Below are 14,341 nucleotides of genomic sequence, written 5' to 3' on the forward strand. Positions count from 1 at the left end.
TTGTATGCAATGTCAGATCACCTCAAAAGATCAGGGGCTCACAGGAAGATCTTGCTCTACCCCTTTCCCGTAGAAAGTCAATGGACTAGAAACAACGTTCCATCAGAAGCTCTGTCTGGCTGCTGAAGGGAAGGAAAAGAGGAGATGGTGTCATCTCTGACAGCCTGCCCCTGTCCTGGGTCCCCTGCCCAAATGGCAAACAGTCCTGCCCTTGCTGATAGCCTCAGAGGCCCAATACAGCCTTGGTCGGATGTGGCTCACCCTGAAGTTTCAGGAAGGTAATGACCTTGGTGGAAGGGCTGTGGACTCAGGAAAGTGAAGGATGGTGAACCAGGACTTGTCAGGTATCCAGATGAGGACCCTGAATGTGGACTGAAGGGACCACTCTGCTCATTATCCAAAAGATCTATGTCCCCCAGTGCTCCACCCCTGTACTCAGCCCTGGGAGGATGGGCTGAGCTGCGGGCTGCCTTCTGCCTGGCAGATCTCAGGGAGGGGAGGACCTTGGTCTAAGGAGTGCTACAGACAGAAGAGACCTGGATCTTACCTGGAGTCCAGGTGAGAGAGCCAAGTATACCGTTTGGACCCCTGTCCAAACGGTGGAGGGCAGCAGGGCTCCACCCCTGTTGTCAGGACTTGGAGCTCTAGACAGGGGTAGCCAGGATGTCATAAACCTCCATTTCTCCCTTCCAAGTGGATAAGGATGTGATGGCCTTGTGGGGAGTCTTTTAGATTCAGGTCAGTAGGGGGACCTCTGACAAACCCAGGATAGAGCATGTCAGCTCCAGGGCTGTCAGCACTGAATGCCCCCTGGCAGGGCTGGTGGGGTGATATGCCCCTTCTCTTTCTTGTAGAGGATTCCAGGAATGTGAGGGCCAACTCTGAGATGTCAACTTCAGCACAGTGGAGGGAAGGGGCCCAGGCCACCCTGTCGCCAGTTGACATGATGGCACTGAATGTGAACTAAGAGGTCCACCACCCCAGAAGAGCAAGCCCGCACTACCAGCTCTTGCCATCACTCCAGGAAAGCCCAGGCAGGGCTGGCAGGTTGCAGGACAAGGTGCACTCTAACTTCCTCCATGGGGTCCTCAGGTGACAGACTAACAGGGAGAACAGGAGTCCCATGGGGTCCTAAAGCAGCACCCTCCAAGACACCTGCACAGAGGCCTTCTGAAGGCCAAGGTGGCACCTCCCTGCTGAGGAGCTCACAAACCCTCTGGTCCTCCTCCTCCGCATGGCCGCATCACATGCCCTCCTGCCATTGACTGGCCTGCTGTCCCTGAGCACAGTCATCAGGACTGCTGCTCAGGAGAGTCGATGGGAGCCCTAAACAGAGTCTGGATGAGGACCCTGAGTGCCCTGGAGAGGACTTCTCCCCTCAAGAGTGCACTGAGACAACCCTTGCCCTGCTCTCAGCCCTGGGAGACCCCCAAGGGCCTCAGCCGGATGTGGCTCACTCCGACTTCCACTTTGGAAGCTTCCAGAACCAGAGGATCTGGGTCTAAGGGATGCTGCCTCAGGCTACCAGAATCCCAGTGAGACAGGAGAATAAGGTCTGGAGGCAGGGAACCTAAGGTGGATTCACACAGACTTCCTAAACCTAAATCAAAAGGGAAACCCCAACTTTCCACTTTTGTCCTAATTATCAAAAGGACTGGAGGCTACTCCCTTTGCAAATCAACCCCCTTTTCTGCTTTCCACAACCAGTCAGACGCTTGCATAGGAGTGCAACTTTGTAACTTTAGCCTCTGATTGCTTGCTTCCTGCAACCAATCAGATGTTTGCATAGGAATGTAACCTTTGTAACTTCACTTCAGCCTCTGATTGGTTGCTTTCTGCAACCAATCAGACTGATTGCAGGCCACTACCTCATTTGCATGGGGTGAACACCAAGTAATCAATGGGCAACCTTTAGGGGGTATTTGGATCCCAGAAGATTCTGTAACAGGGCCCCATAAGCCACTGCTTGGGTCACTCCCACCCTGTGGTCTGTACTTTTATTTTCAATAAATCCCTACTTTCTTTTTTTTAAATTTTATTATTATTATACTTTAAGTTTTAGGGTACATGTGCACAATGTGCAGGTTTGTTACATATGTATACATGTGCCATGTTGGTGTGCTGCACCCATTAACTCGTCATTTAGCATTACGTATATCTCCTAATGCTATCCCTGCCCTCTCCCCCGACTCCACAACAGTCCCGGGTGTGTGATGTTCCCCTTCCTGTGTCCATGTGTTCTCATTGTTAAATCTCTACTTTCGTTGCTTCATTCTTTCCTTGCTTTGCTGTGTGTTTTGTCCAGTTATTTGTTCAAAATGCCAAGAAACTGGACAACTTGCACTCAAGATCCTCCACCGGTAATCCCAGCACTGTTTGGGTATCAAGGTCAGGACCCTGATCGCGGGCTAAAGGGCTCACCTGCACACAGCCAAGATGGTTGCGTGAGCTGCCCCAGTCCCTCTGCCCCTGCCCCCTGCCACCTCAGCCCTGTCCCAGCTGTGGCTTTGACTTCTGCCTGGAGTTTTCCAGGGAGGGGAGGGCTTGGTTTTAGAGGGACGGACGCCTAGGCCCTAATGGAAGCAAGAACCCTGACTGACACTGATGAGCGGAACTCTCCCGAACACAGGGTGCCCACGAGGTGGGGCGCAGTGGCTCACACCTGTGATCCCAGCACTTTGGGAGGTGAGGCAGGAAGTTCGCTTGAGCCCAGCAGTTGGAAACTAGCCTGGGCAACAAAGTGAGACCCCGTCTCTCCAAGTAAGAAAAGAACAAAAATTAGCCAGATTAAATAGCAGAATGAAATGGCTCAGCAAATGGCTCAATTAAGGGAATTTTTTTTTCTTTTCTTCTCCCAAGGCTGCACTAACCAATGTTAGGAGACATTTTTGATTGTTACACTAGGGGTAAGGGTGCATAAATGGGATCTAGCGGGTAGATGCCTAGACTCCTGCTAAACAGTGTCCCACAACAGAGACTTTTCCAGCCCTGAATGTCCTTAGTGCTGAGATTGAGATATGCTATGAAGTGGTAACCCATGAGGGTTTTGCCCACAAAAGGATGACTTTCTCAAAATTCACATACTGTTTGACCTAGGAATTTCAGCTTTAGGAATTTATCCTGGCGATATACTGGTACATGTTTAAAATAACATTCCAGGGTTATAATTTCTGAATTCATTATTGAGATTACAAAAGATCGGGCAGGTCCTATTAGGATGACTCAAGTCCATCTGTCCTCCAGAGAGTCTATTTAAGTAATGGGAAAACTCACTTCATTCTTTGTCCCAAAATGGATGGGTGGGTGACTCCCAATACTACCCTCTCCTTCTCTGGCAATTGCCGGCTGGTCCAGTCCTCTCCAACCTTCAACCATCCTTAGATTGTTTTTGCTCTACAAGCACTAATTTGGATGCCTTCCTTCCAACTCCAGGAGACATATATCAAGCTTCCCCTAGAACTCTCCCAGCCTCTATGGTGGCTCCAAGGCTCACAACTCAGACTTTTGAACCCATCCAACCAATGAATTATGTTTCTAGTCTCCTCTCCAGAAGCACTGCTGCTCTTGATGCCTCCTCACTTGCAGTGTGGTTAAGGAAGAACCCCTTTTTCTCACCCCTATGGGAATGAGAGAGGAAATACACAAAAATCTTCACTCTCATTAGTTTCCTGATGGATCCCTCCAACACATTTCTAGCTCCTTCAGGCCACTGAGGTTTTTGACTGCTGGACTAGGTTTGCCACCTCTTTGCAAGTCTTTCTGAAATGTGTGGGCCTTTGTTACACAGCATTTTCATCCTTGGGACTTAAGCCAAATCTCACGAACAGGAAAAGTCCCATGTACTATCCTGCTAGAGAGGTATACATCTCTATGCTCTTTGAACAGCTGTTTGGAAATGGGAAGGTCCTACTGTCTGGGGAAAATTTCTTTTTATCCAAATTGTTTGTATTGGGTGCATTTTGTTTTTCCAAATTGAGGGATACTAATGTCCCCCATCTTGTACTCTAATTCTATTTTACATATAAACACAAAGTAATTTTTGCACTAATTTTTACAGGAGTGCAATTACTGTTTAAAATGAGCAAAAATTGTACTGAGTTTTATTTTATTGTATTTAGTTGTTCAGAGTCTCAGAAAATTCTACCATTGATGACATCACTGTTCTTGTTACTTGGGTGGCCAATATACACACCTCACTTTTAGGTGTCTCATTCACGGTATATATAGATGGCATATATTATAGGTATATATACAAATATTTAGCACTTATTACAAAATGGCAAATATAAAGAAAAAGTGCAAAAATATTCAGTTGAATATTCTTTTATTTCTCTTAAGTCTTTCAAAAGTAGGTGTAAGAATCTGATTACTTCATTGTATCTTCTAGTGTATTCATGCTAATTATTTACATGTTTAAAAATATTTCATTATAAATTGCTTTTTTCTCTTTCATATCACTAGACAGTATGTTAAATTTATACTGTTATTTATCTGGATGAAAAAGTTATATTTTCTGCAAATTTCACTTCCAGATAGTTGATAGGGGATCAAAATTGTTTAAAGTATAAAGTAGCATTTGGGTCTGATAATATTGAGAAAAACTAACATAGAAGTGACTCCGTAAGAAAATATTTAGGCTAAATTGCTCAACACACCTAGATTTGATTCCTTGCTCTGCGACTGACTGACTCTCTGGTTCTGGGCAAGCTATCTTTCTGAGCCACAATTTCTTTATCAACAAAATGGATTTTGTAGAGTAAATAGATAATGTATGGAGTAAATCTGGTTTATTGTTGGTTCTCAGTAATCTTGTTGCCATTTCTTTTGTTCTTGTCTTGGTTGTTCAACGATTTAAGACCTTCCTTTTGATTTAAGGCCAATTTTTTAAAAGTGACTAAAAACATTTCAGTACCATTCATACAAAGGTAACTTTCATAGCAATAATAGGAATTATCTTACAAATTCGTTCATTTAGAACAGAGGTTCTCAACCAGGGGCAATTTTGTCTCGATAGGACGTGCAGCAATGCCTAGAAATATTTTTGACCACCACAACCAGGAGGCTGCTGCTAGTACCTAGTGGGTAGAGGCCAGGAATCCTGCTAAACATCCTGCAATTTATATGAAAGACAGCCTTCACCAAAAAGAATTATTCGGCTCAAAATGTCCAGTAAGCCAAGGTTTCTTAACTTTGATTTAGAAGCTTATAATGGGGTAAGACCATTTTATACATACGTGTGTGTGTGTGTGCGTGTGTGTGTGTACAGAGAGAGAGAGAGAGACAGATAGATATAGATACACACACACACACACAAAATGCAGTGCCACAGGTCAAATGCTATGATTTTTTAAATGATGATAGAAAATATTAATTCAACTAATATGAAGAGTTTATAATAATGAAAAAGAAAGTAACAAAAATCAGAAAAGAAATCATGAAAGAAGAGAAGAAATCATGCATATAATCACGGAAAATAAGAAATTATTTCAACAATGTTGAATAAGTAAAATATCAGCTTGAAATGTGCAGTTAACTCCTTGTAATTAACACAAAGGCAAGATAGAAATGACATTTTTCATCTCTGCTCAGCTTTTCCTGCCTAACCTGTGCTTCCTCAGGAAATACAAGCCATTACCTTTACCTATAAACTCTTTTGCCAATGCATTCCATTCCAAAGCCAACATGAGGGATGCAATATGAAATGGCAGAGTTAGGAAGAAAAGTGGCGTTTTGCTGGTAGTGGGTAGGTAGTGTCCACAATCTAAGTTTCAAGTACCCTATGTTTTTACTTTTATCCTGTTGTTTTATTTTGGGCTGCTATTTTCTGTAAGGATTACCCAGAAAACTGTTAGTAACACTGTGTGCTCTGATTTTTCTGGTTCATCACCAAAGACAATATTTAGGCTGGATTAATAATTGTCATAAGTTGCTTTCAGCTGCTAGTTCCCTTAGTGAATATTCATCCAACAAATGTTTATAGAGTATTTTGTAAGTACCAGATGGTTTCTAGATTAGGGTTTGGCAAACTGTGGCCTGCAAGTCAAATCCATCATCCCACTGCCTGATTTTGTAAATAAAGTTTTATTGGAACACAGCCATGACCATTCATTTGCGTATTGTCTACGGCTGTTTTCCCGCTACAGCAGCAGGGTTGAATGGTGGCAACATGAACTATATATGCTGCAAAGGTGAAAATGTTTACCATATAGCCCTTTATAGAAAAATTGTGTTTACTCTTTTTCTAGTTGACGGAGGAAACATTAGAAAACAAAACACTCAAAGCAAAGCAAAACAAAAAAAATTATTGTCCTTATGGAATATAAATACCAATAGATTCTGCAAAATGGAAGGCACCTATTAGACAAAGAAAAAATATGATAGAAACCTAAATACCTTTACAAAGTCTGAAACCCAAAACAAAATTTGCTTAATAAAGGTATTCTAAGTATTCACCACTTTGCAGAGAAAATACGTTGATTAATTTTCTAGTTCCTATCAGTTTGTAAGGAAACAGTACTTCCCCATGATTAATCTCTGGGTGGCAAAATTAATTATTTCCTATCAAAAGACTGTTTCAACAGAGATACAGCATATCAAAATCTCTGGGATGCAGCAAAAGCAGTGTTAAGAGGAAAGTTTATAGCACTAAAAGAATACATTAAAAAATTGGAAAGATCTTAAATTAACAGTCTAACATCACATCTAGAGGAACTAGAACAAGAACAAACTAATTACAAAGCTAGCAGAAGAAAAGAAATAACTAAAATCAGAGCAGAACTGAATTAAATTGAAACCCAGAAATCCATACAAAGAATCAATGAACCCAAAAGTTGGTTCTTTTAAAGGATAAACAAGATCAATAGACCACAAGCGAGATTAACAAAGAAAAAAGAGAGAAGATCCAAATAAGCTCAATCAGAAATGATAAAGGTGACATTACAACCAATCCCATAGAAGCACAAAAGATCCTCAGAGACTATCATGAACACCTGTATACACACAAACTAGAAAATCTGGAGGAAATGGATAAATTCTTGGAACCACACAGCCTCCTAAGATTGAATCAGGAAGAAATTGAAACCCTGAACAGACCAATATTGAGTTTCAAAGTTGGATCAGTAATAAAATCCTACCAACCAAAAAATGCCCAGACCAGATGAATTCACAACCAAATTGTGCCAGACGTACAAAGAAAAGATTGTATAAATCCTATTGAGACTATTAAAAAAATAGAGAAGGAGGAGCATATTAGTTCATTATTGCACTGCTATAAAGAACTACCTGAGACTGGGTAATTTATAAAAAAAAGAGGATTAATCTGCTCCTGGTTCTGTGGGCTGCACAGGCTTCTGCTTCTGGAGAGGCCTCAGGAAATTTACAATCATGACAGAAGGCAAAGGGGAAGCAGGCACATCTTCACATAATGGGAGAGACAGAGTGCAAAGGGGGTGGTGCTACACACTTTCAAACAACCAGATCTCACGAGAACTCTATCATGAGAACAGCAAGGGGGAAGTCCACCCCCATGAGTCAATCACCTCCCGCCAGGCCCCTTCTCCAACACGGGATTAAAACTTGACCTGAGATCTGGATGGGGACACAGAGCCAAACCATATCAAGGAGGGACTCCTCCTTAACTCATTCCATGAAGCCAATATCACTCTAATACCAAAACTTGGCAAAGACACAATGAAAAAAAACTACAGGCCAATATTGCTGATAAATATAGACACAAAAATCCTCAACAAAGTACTAGCAAACTGAATACAGTAGCACATCAAAAAGTTAATTTACCATGATCAAGTAGGCTTCATTCCTGGGATGCAAGATTGGTTCAGCAGAAGCAAATCAATAAATGTGATTCACCATATAAATAGAATTAAAAACAAAAATCAAATGATCACCTCAATAGACATGGAAAAAGCTTTCGATAAAATCTAACATTCCTTTATGATAAAGCCCCCAACAAACTAGGCATTAAAGGAACATATCTCAAACTAATAAGAACCATCTATGACAAACCCACAGCCAACATCATACAGAACAGGCAAAAGCTAGAAATATTTCCCTTAAGACCAGGACAAGACAGGAATCCCCACTCTCACCACTTCTATTCAACATAGCATTGAAAGTCCTAGCCAGAGTAATCAGACAAGAGAAGGAAATACAATGCATCCAAACAGGAAGAGAAAAAGTCAGATTATCTCTCTTCACTGATGATATGATTCTATACATAGAAAACTCTAAAGATTCCACAAAAAGACTCCTAGAATTGATAAACAACTTCAGTAAAGTTTCAGGATACTAAATCAATGTATAAAAATCAGTAGCATCTCTATACACCAATAACATTTAAGCTGAGAGCTAAATCAAGAACACAATCCCATTTACAATAGCCACACACACACACAAAAATAAAATACCTAAAAATACATCTAACCAAGGAAGTGAAAGCTCCCAACAAGGAGAATCGCAAAACACTGCTGAAAGAAAGCATAGATGACACAAACAAATAGAAAAATATTCCATGCTCATGGAGTGGAAGAATCAATATCATTAAAATGGCCACAATTTTCAAAGCATTCTACATATTCAACAGTATTCTTATCAAAATACCAATGTCATTTTTCACAGAATTAGAAAAAACTGTTCTAAAATTCATATAGAACCAAAAAAGAACCTGAATAGTCAAAGCAATCCTAAGTAAATGAAACAAAGCCGGAGGCGTCACATTACCTGACTTCAAACTATACTATAAGGCCACAGTAACCAAAACAGCATGGTATTGGTATAAAAACAGAGAAGAAGACCAATGATAAGGAATAGAAAACTCAGATATAAACTGCACAGCTACTATCATCTGATCTTTGATAAAGCTAACAAAAACAAGCCATGGGGAAAGGACTACCTATTCAATAAATAGTGCTGGCATAACTGGCTAGCCATATGCAGAAGAATGAAACTAGACCCCTACCTTTCACCATATGCAAAAATTAACTTAAGATGAACCAAAGATTTGAATGTAATACCTCAAACTATAAAAATCCTAGAAGAAAACCCAGGAAATACCTTCTTGATACAGGCTTTGGCAAATAATTTATGGCTAAGTCCCCAAAAGCAATTGCAATAAAAACAAAAATTGACAAGTGGGACCTAACTAAACAAAAGAGCTTCTGCACAGCAAAAGAAATGATCAACAGAGTAAATAGACGACCTACAGAATGGGAGAAAGTATTCACAAAATATGCATCAGACAAAGATCTAATATCTAGAATCTATAAGGAACTTAAATCAACAAGCAATAAACAACCCCATTAAAAAATGGGCAAAGCATATAGCCAAGACAATCCTAAGCAAAAAGAACAAAGCTGGAGGCATCATGCTACCTGACTTCAAACTATACTACAGGGCTACGGTAACCAAAATAGCATGGAACTGGTATAAAAATAGACACATAGACCAATGGAACAGAATAGAGATCTCAGAAATAAGACTGCACATCTACAACCATCTGATCTTCGACAAATATGACAAAAACAAGCAATAAGGAAATGATTCCCTATTTAATAAGTGGTGCTGGGAAAACTGGCTAGCCATATGCAGAAAATTGAAACTGGACCCCTTCTTTACACCTTATACAAAAATTAACTCAAGATGGATTAAAGACTTAAATGTAAAACCCAAAACTATAAAAACCCTAGAAGAAAATCTAGGCAATATCATTCAGGAGGAATGGGCAAAGATTTCATGATGAAAACGTCAAAAGCTATTGCAACCAAAAGCAAAACTTGACAAATGGGATCTAATTAAACTAAAGAGATTCTGCACAGCAAAAGAAGCTATCATCAGAGTGAACAGACAACCTACAGAATGGGAGAACATTTTTGCAATCTACCTATCTGACAAAGGTCTAATACCCAGAATCCACAAGGAGCTTAAACAAATTTACAAGAAAAAAGCAAATAACCACATTAAAAATGGGCAAAGGACATGAAAGGACACTTCTCAAAAGAAGACATTCATGCGGCCAACAAATATATGAAAAAAAGCACAACATCACTGATCATTAGAGAAATGCAAATCAAAACCCCAATGAGATACCATCTCATGCCAGTCAGAATGGCGATTATTAAAAAGTCAAGAAACAATAGATGCTGGTGAGGCTGTGGAGAAATAGGAATACTTTTACACTGTTGGTGGGAATGTAAATTAGTTCAACTATTGTGGAAGGTAGTGTGGCAATTCCTCAAAAACATATACCAGAAATACCATTTGACCCAGCAATCCCATTACTGGGTATATACCCAAAGGAATATAAATCACTCTATTATAAAGATACAAGTACTCGTATGTTCATTGTAGCACTATTCACAATAGCAAAGACATGGAATCAACCAAAATGCCCATCAATGATAGATTGGATAAAGAAAACGGCATGGTGGCTCATGCCTGTAATCCCAGCACTTCGGGAGGCCGAGGTGGGCGGAACACATGAGGTGAGGAGTTTGAGACCAGCCTGGCCAACATGGTGAAATCCCATCTCTACTAATAATACAAAAATTAGCCAGGCATAGTGGTGCATGTCTGTAATCCCAGCTTCTTGGGAGGCTGAGGTGGGAGAATAGTTTGAACCTGGGAGGCGGAGGTTGTAGTGAGTCGAGATCATGCCATTGCACTCCAGCCTGGGCGACAGAGTGAGACTCCATCTCAAAAAAAAAAAAAAAAGAAAGAAAGAAAGAAAGAAAATGTGGTACATATATACCATGGAATACTATGCAGCCATAAAAAAACGAACAAGATCATGTCCTTTGTAGGGACATTGTTGGAACTGGAATCCATTACCCTCAGCAAGCTAACAAAGGAACAGAAAACCAAACACCGCATGTTCTCACTTACAAGTGGGAGCTGAACAATGAGATCATGTGGACACAGGGAAGGGAACAACACACATTGGGGACTGTCAGGAAGTGCGGGCAGGGAGAGCATCAGGATCAATAGCTAATGCATATGGGGTTTAATACCTAGGTGATGGGTTGATAGGTGCAGCAAACCACCATGGCACACATTTACCTGTGTAACAAACCTGCACGTCCTGCACATGCACCTTGGAACTTAAAATAAAATAAAATAAAAATAATTATTATTAAAACATGGGCAAAGGATGTGAACAGATGTTTCTCAAAAAAAGACATACACGTGGCCAAGAAACATATGAAAAAATACTCTTCATCACTAATCATCAGAGAAATGCAAATCAAAACCACTATGAGATATCTTCTCATACTAGTCAGAATGGTGATTATTAAAAAGTCAAAAAATAACAGATGCTGACAAGGCTGTGGAGAAAAGGGAACACTTTCACACTGTTAGTGGGAATGCAAATTAGTTCAGCCACTGTGGAAAGCAGTTTTGAGATTTCTCAAAGAACTTAAAACAGGACTACCATTCGACCCAGCAATCCCATTACTGGATATATACCCAAAGGAAAATAAATCATTCTACAAAAAACACACATGCACTTATATGTTCATCGCAGCACTATTCACAGTAGAAAAGATATGGAATTAGCCCAGGTGCCCAACAACAGTGGATTGGATAAAGAAAATGTGGTACATATACACTATGGAATACTAAGCAGCCACATAAAAGAACAAAATCATGTCTTTTGCAGCAATATGGATGCAGCTGAAGGCCATTATCCTAGCGAACTAATGCAGGAAAAGAAAAGCAAATACCACATGTTCTCACTTATAAGTGGGAGCTAAGCATTGAGTACACATGGACATAAAGATGGGATCAATAGACACCAGGAACTACTGAGGGGGGTGGGGGGCAGGGAGCAAAGGCTGAAAAACTACCTATTGGGTACTATGCTCACTACCTGGGTGATGGGATTATTCATACTCCAAACCTCAGCATCATGCAACATACCCATGTAATCAACCTGCACATGTACCCCCAGAATGTGAAGTAAAAGTTGAAATTATATTTTTAAAAAAGAAACAAAATTATGGTGACCACTAAAAAAAAGAGAGACTATTTCTATTAATGCTGTTGTCCTATGCTAATCTCTTTTGCTGATTTTGGTAATACATCCTGAATCTCAAGTCTGTCATCTATTACCTTCAAAAATGTATTTCTATCTTGTGCCTCTGAATTCCTTTCCTCAATGAAACAAAATCAAGACAAGTAATATATGCTTGATGGTTTTGGTAATAAAATTTAAAAATTTCTTTCCTTTTGATCTCACAGATTAGATTTAATCTTTGACCAAGGTTTCTCAATCCTGCCTCTATTGATATTTTGAACCAGATCATTCTTTGTTGTGGGGGACTGCCCTGTGCATCATAGGATGTTTAGCAGCATCCCTGGCCTCTACCGATTAGATGCCTGTACCACTCTCCAGTTCTGATAACCAAAAATATCTCCAGACATTGCCAAATGTATTCTGGGTGGCAAAATCACAAGTTCAGTCTTTGTTTTTTTATATTCATGGGTTTCTTAAAGACTTGATCATAGCTTTTGGCATTAGATACTGCCAGGAAAATAATTTGACTTCTGCAACTAATAAGTATAGTTTGAGAAGTTGTCAAAGAAAAACCACACCATATCACAGAAGTGATCAACGACAAGGTTACATCTTGACTAGGCACTTACTGAACAACTGATAAGTGCAAACTAAGTAAGTTATTTTATTATTGCCTACATTGTCAACCTAAGGAAAATCCTTGTTTTTTATTTAAGGACATCACACTAAAGCTATTTTCTGTTAACTGTAGTGAAAAATCACTTCCAAAATGGTGGTATAAGAACATCTGAAAATTCACTTCTACATAAAAAGTTCGAGCAACACTGTTAACAAACTAGACCTAACACACCTCATCCAACAAAATCAGAATACATGTTCATGTCAAGTGCACATGGAACACTGTCAAAGACAGACCATATGTTGGGCCACAAAAACACATCTCAAAAAATTTTTTAAAAGCAGAAATCATACAAAGTACATTCTCCAAACACAGCGAAAGGAAATTAGAAATCAATAACAGAAGGAAATTTAGGAAATTCATAAACATGTAGGAACTAAATAACACACTACTAAATAACCAGTAGGTCAAAGAAAAAAATCACAATTGAAATTAGAAAATATTTTGAGGTGAGTGAGAATGGAAATACAACATACCAAAACTTATGAGATACAGCTAAAGCAGTACTCAGAGAGAAATTTACAGTTGTAAATGCTTATATATAAAAGAAGGACAATCTCAAGTTAATAACCTAATATTCCACCTCAAAAGTTATCAAAAGAAGAGCAAGCTAATCCCAAAGCAAGCAGAAAGAAGGAAATAATAAAGATTAGAACAGAAATAGTTGAAAGAGATAATAGAAAAACAATAACGAAAATCAATGAAACCAAAAGTGGGTTATTTAAGAAGATCAATGACACTGACAAACCTTTAGCTATACAGACCAAGAGAAATAAGGAGAATACTCCAAAACCAGGAATGAAAAAACAGACATCATCACTAACCTTACAGAAATAAAAAAAATTATAAGGATATTCTATGAACAATTATGTGCCAACATATTAGCATAGCCTAGATAAATGGACAAATACTAAAAAGACAAAAACTATCATAACTAACTCCAGAAACAACTGAAAACTTAATAGACCTATAGCAAGTAAAGAGATTGAAATAATAATCATAAAAACTGTCTACAAAGAAAAAGCTCAAGCTTGAATGTATTCACTGGTAAATACTACCAAACATTAGAAGAAACAGTAATGCCAATTATTCACAAACTCTTCCAAAAAAAAAACAAGGAACACTTCACAACTCATTCTATGAGGTCCTGATACTAAAACCAGAAGAAGACGTCACAAGAAAAGAAAAATAAAACTATAGACCCATATCCCAAATGAATATAGACACAAAAAATCCCAGCAACATACAAAACTAAATCCAGCAACATACAAAAAGGACTATACACCATGACCAAATCTAATCTATTCCAGGAATGCAAATTTGGCTTAACATGTGTAAATTAAGACATTATATTCATAGACTGAAGGACAAAATCCACATAATCAACTTCATAGATGCATATAAAGCATTTGACTTTCTGTTCCTGTGTTAGTTTGCTGAGGATGATGGCTTCCAGTTTCATCCATGCCCCTGCAAAGGACATGATCTCATTCCTTTTTATGGCTGCATAATATTCCATGGTGTATGTGTACCACATTTTCTTTATCCAGTCTATCATTGATGGGCATTTGGGTTAGTTCCATGTCCTTGCTATTGTAAATAAATCTGCAATAAACATACGTGTGCATGTGTCT

The sequence above is a fragment of the Pongo pygmaeus genome, chromosome X (assembly GCF_028885625.2).
Source record: "Pongo pygmaeus isolate AG05252 chromosome X, NHGRI_mPonPyg2-v2.0_pri, whole genome shotgun sequence".
In the NCBI taxonomy this organism is placed as follows: Eukaryota; Metazoa; Chordata; class Mammalia; order Primates; family Hominidae; genus Pongo; species Pongo pygmaeus.